This window comes from Micrasema longulum, unplaced genomic scaffold, assembly GCF_059751315.1.
Source record: "Micrasema longulum isolate JH-2025_06_02 unplaced genomic scaffold, ASM5975131v1 h1tg000576l, whole genome shotgun sequence".
Taxonomy (NCBI): domain Eukaryota; kingdom Metazoa; phylum Arthropoda; class Insecta; order Trichoptera; family Brachycentridae; genus Micrasema; species Micrasema longulum.
Window position 1 is genome coordinate 616,333 of NW_028277772.1, and position 7,836 is coordinate 624,168.

Below are 7,836 nucleotides of genomic sequence, written 5' to 3' on the forward strand. Positions count from 1 at the left end.
TCCTTTATACAATTAATCAACTCGGAATAAAATTATCAAGGAAACAGCAAACTATTCGCGATGCGTCGTTTCCTTGTTTGTAATAATTTTGGCTAATGAATTAATCAAATCATCTCTTTAGCCTCGCCACACAAAGAGAACTCAACCAAATTACTTGTGATTACAATTATTATAACGAGTGAAGGCTTTTTTTACTAGTGTTTTTAAAGCTAAACAAATCGATTCAGTCTTATTAAAACTACTTAAAAATAATTTCAACAAAACTTTTTCTATTTATCAAAGTTATTGATCATTTTTATATACCGTACGCTCGAAGACGGCAGATAAACACGGGAGCTTTTATTAATTTCCGGATGGTCCTAGCTATCATAAACAAAAAATATTAAAAAAGCAAAAGAGAGTCACTCAGATACCAACAAAATATTAAAATGCTTAAATACCACACAAGTCATGGTCAAAATAGCTTTGCCTTCAAAGGTGTAAAAAATCAAAGTAATCTTACCAATAAACTAAAAACTATTAAAAATAATATATCAGTAAATAAATTTAAAATAAATCTAAAGAAATTTTTTGAACACCTGTAAAAACTACATTTAATTTTAATTAGTATGAGTGCATTATTATTTTATGTTTTTTCTTTATATATCCTATGTTTTTTTTTTTTATCATGTACTTGTATTTAAAATTATATACCTATACTCTTATAATAAACAATAAACAAATACAACAGTGTAAGTCACTCTCCAAGCACAAGAGTTAGTCTCTTTTTTGGAGAGTTACAGTGATAACATTTACTATACGTGTAAAAGTAAATATGTATAGAATTTTTAAAAAAACATGTACCTTTTATGAAATTTACTAAAAAAAAAATTAAAAAAAATAGAGACTCCAATGCTAAAAATCTATAATGCATAAAAAAACAATACTCTAATGCCATAATCCAGGAAGAAAATATAGGAACACGCTTGTATGAAGGAAAGCCATGCCGCGTTTTCTCTTTTTTTTTTAAAAGGAATAACCCGCTAAGCCTTTATTTCAAAGGCTTGTCAGCAGGCAGGAAAGAGAGGATATTTCTGGAAGCAATGAAAAATACACCATAACACCCAGACCAATTGAGAAAAAAATATTTCTTGGATTTCTTTCTTGCAACTGGCGGGAATCGAAACCGCGACGCCAGTCTCACAGTTAGCCGTCTAACCAACTGCGCCACGGCGCCTATCAAAACTTAAAAACCATAATAATTTTGATTGTGTTTTTTCAATTTAATAAAAATAATTATTTAAAAAATCAATTTCTATAAAGGTAACGGATTTTGGTCAATTAAAGAACCTCAAAGAGTTAAAAGATTAAGAGAGGTTTAAAAAAATATTAAAGACTATCAAACTTAGCCAATTAAAAAAAAGTGTATTATAAAATTAAAATCAATCAAGGGAATACACGTTCTCTCAGTACATATCGGTGTATCTACTTAAAACTTGAAGGTAGAGTCGATAGTTTTTCTTCGTAATCGCTTAGAAGAATTTATCCTCAAACATCATGGTTAAGGAATGACTTTTTTATTATTTTAATTGCCCTTCTGGATTCACAAATTAATTAAATTAATATGTTTGTTCCAACAAAAAAGTCATTATACCAGAAAAATAATTTCTGAAAAGCGTTAAGTTAAATGCAAATAAACAGCACAAAATGTTCTAGTAACTAGTTTTCGAAATAACGTTTTCAATATTATACTATTAATAAGCAAGACGTGGTTTGAAGTTGCTGTAAAGTTCTATGTAAAGAAGTGTTCTCTGTATGTTAAGAATGACGTTGCACCTTCGAATACAGTACAAATTGCACATTATAAAATGATAACCTACGCCATGTTGGAATGAAATTTCCTCCTAACTCCTCGCAAGTTGCAATGTTCCCGTCAAACTTATGTACACCGTACGCCATTACTAATTCAAATCGTTCTGGAATACTGTACTTGTCACTAATTCAGAAACTCTAAGAAAGCGGCGGAACCCGCAGAAGAAAATTGCCAGTTGAATAGAAATTGCAAATGATTTATGATGAATCCTCTTTTATGTCGGTTAGCTATTTCTATCAACAGCATTTTTACTTGTCCTTTAACACTTTGTATCCCGGAGCCGTGTAAACACGTGATTATATAACCACGCGTTGAGTCCCGGTCCCGTGTTTTCACGTGGTTTACCAACTAGTGACTTTTATTAGTACTTTTTAGCTGCTGGTAAACCACGGGAAAACACGGGACCAGGACACAACGCGTGGTTATTATAAGCGTGTGTTTACACTGCAACTGCTCCGGGATAAAAAGCACAAAAAAAAGTGAGACCCTGTATATGTGCGAACATTGCAATGTGTAGCTCTCCATAAAGGCCAATGTCGGCAAAACTGTCATACAAAAATGCTTTGATTAATTATTTTTAATAAATATGAGATGTTTCAATTAATTTAACACAGTATTTTCATAATTATGATACTTTTAAGAAACCCTTCATAAGCATGAAATTTCAAAAAAATGAGCCGGGCACAGGGTTAATTCTATGTGTATTCGGCCGGTACTCAAAGTGTTAAGACCTGGTCAATATGTCGATTACAGGTTTATTTGTTTATCGTTTTATTTTCTTATTTTTATTTACAATATTTTGAGTTTGTCCAAATTTTTGTAGACAAGGACTAGATTCAACTCCCTAGGGAGCTATCAACAATAATATATTACAACAAAGATGAAGAACATTTTAGAGAAGGTAATATATAAGTCTAGGTATCTACAGGGCTTATGATCTGTCATTGACTGGTTTATATGTCCACTTTACACACCGTGTAACATTCACCATTCTGCCCATATTTGAACATCTATATTCCTTCAATTCTTTCATCTGTTGATGTTTGTGAAGTTAAAGAGCTGAAACCTTTATTTATGCAGGCGAGATTCATCTAATTAAATTATTTCACCTACACACTAGGTAACGCCTGAAATTTTTTAATTAAACTATTTTTTTTTACAGACTTTCCTGACATATCATATTTAGTCATCTAGAACAAAGTAGGCAAAACGACATATTTTTTACATACAATATTTAGCCATCTTTCAATAAAAATGACACACTATCGAAATAGAGTAATAGTTGGCAAAACAAGATAATGTTTGACGTATCATATTTTGCCAGCTAAAACAAAGACGGCAAAGCAAGATGTGTTTGACATATCATAAACTGTCAATCGTCTCTCTATTTCTAAATATGGTATGTCATTTGTGTTGTTATGTCATGTTTGTCATTAAGTGACTTATCGCAATTTGCAATCTTTGGATATAGAAAAATAGACATAAGTATTCTAAAGTGACTCAAAACTCTTGACTGGGATGACAAAGATATTAACATCAACGGTGGACTCATTAGCTCAGATTCGCAGATGATATTTGATGATATTTGCCAAAGATGAGAATTAGCTTGAAAACATGATAAATGAAGTTAGTACAGCATCCTTGAAAATAATAGTGAAACAAATGTTTCAAAAATCAAAGTAATGAGTGATGCAAACCAATCATCTAACATCTTGGTAAATCATAGAAAAAGTTGAAAGTTATATACGAGTACCTAGGTCACGAAATTAATCTTGGAATTGTCAAGAGGTGGAAATAGAAAGAAAGCGAGGACTAGCATGGGCTGCCTTTAGTAATATTTCGTATATCCTGAAGTCTCCGAAATACCCACATTTCTTAAAGAAGAAACTTGTTTATGCTTGTGTCCTCCCTGTATTAATATATGCCTGTAAAACTTTTGTGATTTTTAAATTTTTACATTTATTTCATTAAAAAAAATATATCAGTGACACAAAGAGCTATGGAATGGAGAATGCTGGGTATTTCGTTGAGAGACAGAAAAAACCAACACGTGAATAAGAGCGAGATTGAAAGTCACCAATGTGGTCTACAGGAATGCCAACCAGAAAAGAAGCTGGGCTAGTCATATATGTACATAGCTAGAACCACAGACTCTAGATGGACTAAAACAGTCCAGGAAAGGTAGCCCAGAGCAGGAGAATAAGTTTTTGCAGGCCTAAGGCAAGGTAGTCTGATGGCAAAAGACGGTTTGCAGGAAGTGGTTGGATGCGATTGTCTCCGTGGACGTGGAAATTTTAGGGAGAGGCCTATGTTCACCATTAGACAAGAGTCAGCTGATGATTAAAATGACACGGCTAATATTTAACCCTATTAAACGAAGACATACCACGTTTTTCTACATTTTAGACCTCATCGAGATGAATCCGATGATAAATATTACTCAATATGCCTAAAAAGTTTCATATCATACTTAGCCGTCTTTCAACTGAATTGCTACACAAAAAAATAAATATTTTTTAGTAATTGCAATATTACGAGTATCATTAGTTAATGCCAAAAACTTAATCTTAACATATCCTTATAATTAGTTCAAGGGTTATACTGCGAATAAATAAACTGGGCTAAATAAGGTACAACAGACAATAAGGAGAAATGAAAGCCTCTAGTTTCCCATAGTAAGTGACCCAGATATAAGGGATTTGGATTCGGTAGCGGCAAAATCTTTGTTAAAATTCGGAGCACGCGTGGAATATGTATTTAATTTTGTATGATTCACATGGTAGGCAAAACAATAGGCTTTAGCAAATAAAACATAGTAGGCCAAGTATTTAATAAATATATAATGTGACCATACGTCGCGTTTTAAGAGACCTTGTGTTGCTGTCCCTAACATATTTTTCATGTAATGAAGAAGAAATAAAAAATATTCAAATTAAACAGAGAATAACACTCAAAACAAATAACGTCGCCGTTCAAACAAAAGCCACTAACCAAAAAAAACTTATTTTAAGAAATAGCAATGTGAAAATTTGGAGACCAAGAAAATTATATTTTTGTGATTTAAAGGTCATGTATTTATACAGGCGCTGTGGCGAAACTAGCGTTGTGGGTTTGATTCCCGCCAGTTGCAAGAAAAAAATTCAAGAAAGATTTTTTCTCAATTCGTCTGGGTGTTGTGGTGTATTTTTAATTACCTCCTTCCATATTCCCTATTTCCCACCTGCTATCAAGCCTCATAATAGAGGCTTAGCGGGTTATTCCTTTTTTTATGTATAAAATATAATTCACTCATGTCTTTTAAATAAATTCCATTAGTAACTTTTTCCTTTTGATACATTAAAAAATATGTGGAAGGTTTTTAATAAGACACGGTGGTTAAAAATTGATTAATTGACTTTGCTTGTTTATAATCTAGAAAATTAAATAAATAAAAGTTAGTGAAAGAAAGGAAATATAAGGGATAAAATTGTGGCTAAAACCTATTTTGAATTTAAAGAAGTATTTTTTAACGCGTTGTTTTAATGTTTTAATGGATAACAATGTAAAGTTTCAGTCAGTAAAAAAGTAATCGGATTTCTAAAACTTTTTTTCTTACCTCTTAAAGAACATTATTTTATGCTTCGAATGGCATATTTAACTTACAACTGTCATTTTTTGGGTAAGCAAGAACGGCTACGATATATTCAAATGTAAGAAATTTTAAAAAAAGACATTCTGACAGTAAGGCACTCTTCACACATGCCACGCAAATCCACCCGGCCCGGTAACTTTACCGCGTTCATCCTATAAACGCATACACAATATGTCACCTTTTGTAGGGTTAACCCAGTAAAATTACCGGGCCCGGTGGATTGGCGTGGCGTGTGTGAAAGGGGCCTAAAGCAGCCATTTGAATATTGAGTGTTAACATACGTCGTGTCTGATTTTTTTAAATTAAAAAATGAGCACGAAAAGTATAACAAAATTATAAAAAAACTTTCGTCATTCGAAAGAAAATTTTCTGTTCTACAAGAAATTGTGTTTGCTTTTACGTTACGGGTATTATTTTATTTGATTAAAAGCCTTCAAAATGCAATGTCAAGTAGACGAAATCGAGGATTTTCAATATTTCTTTCTGTTCGCGTTCAATCGAGAAAATAAATCTCCTAAAGGTGCTCGTAATATTCGCGCAGTATAATCATAAAGATGCTACGAATTATTAGCTAATTTGTTGTAAAATAATAAAAGAGAATACATTATTTGAAAAAAAGTTTTTTTGTTAGGTCGTCTTTTTTTTTCGAACGAACACAGTGCACAACCTAATATAGTGATAGAAAATAAAAATTATACGTATCCAACAAACAAAATACATTCATAACATAAAAAAAAAATAAAAAAGATAAGATTATTGGTGAGGAGAAAAATAAAGTATTAAATCTCACTGCACTAAGGTCTTAAACTATAAAATAAGTTCACCATCATCATTCTCCTTCCGCACCTAATGGTGTATAGGGAACTGTATTGGTACACCAATTGCAGCGTATCTTGATCATTTTTGTTACACGAAGGTAAGATGATCAGTCTTACGCCTCAGGTACTAGTCTAGGAACTATGAAATAAAAAAACACTTCTACCTTACTCTACTAACCCTTTCCAAATATTTTTTTTACTCTAATAATAAATTAAACTTCAGACCTGCTGGAAATATTAAATTTTATTACCCACGGATATTTAAAAAAAATTTATTCAATGAAAGGATTTAAAAAAATGAAAATAAAATGTTTATAGCGCAGCCTATACGAGTATGCGATCAAAAATACAGCTAATTACTAAAAGTCCTTTTTAGTTACTTCTACTTTTCTGCTAAAAATAATCGTGTTATAGTCCGGACTCCAAAAGAATTCCATATGCAAAATATGCAGACCGCATTCTGACTTCTGCAGGCTTATTCTGTCACAATTTCGTACAAATGGTGCATAGGGCACTGCATTAATACGCCAATCGCAGCGTATCTTAATCATTTTTGTTACATGAAGGTAAGAATATTTCATAGTCCAGGGACTATGAAATATTCTGGTGTGAAAACACCTTTTTTTAAAAAAAAAAATATTTTATTTTTATACCAGTAAAATGACTATAAAGTGCAGAGCCAATTCTACCATATAAACATATAAACATGAACATAAATATAAATATAATCAAAAATATAACAATAAATATAACAATAAACATAAATATAACAATAAACATAAATATAAACATAAAATAAAATTAATTAATTTTTAAATTTATATTTCATATCAACCATATCGGGAATCGAAGCCGAGACCGCTTGCATGGCAAACGCGCTGACCATTACACCACGCGGCTGGCTACAAATGTACGATAAATTACCTTAAGAAATGTTATATTAAAATATTCAATCTAATATGTTAAAAAGAAGTAAAAAGCATAAATGTTTTATTAATCGATCTACCAGGGTTGCATTTGAGGAGAATGCATTAGCAAAAAAATTGAAAGACGTTGTTTTTTTGTGTATAAAAAACAGTTCGTTTTTGAATATTTAAAAACAGCATTTATTTTTTGTGGATCTGAATCAGATTCTTTCCTTAAATTCCATATAATTTCTACCCATTTTTTTTTTACTTGATTATTGGTAATACTATAATAATATTAAATTCAAAACATTTTTGAAAATCGTATTCCTACGTAAGTACACCCCTTTGTTGGTGAGAAGACCGGAGCTTGACGTTTGCAAAAAGAATTCAATATTTGAAAAAATATTTGTTTTACGTTTTGGAATTCAACCAGTAACAAGTACCTAGGTACCAACTTAAATGAAATATTTGAATATTAGCAATTTTTAGTTTTGGAATTTAATCATAAACAAGTACCTAGCAGTGGCGAATGGTGATTTTATTTACAGGTAAGCTATAAAAAGTATAATATACAAGTATTTGTACCTATATAGGAGGTACATAATATAATGTAAGTAATATATACCA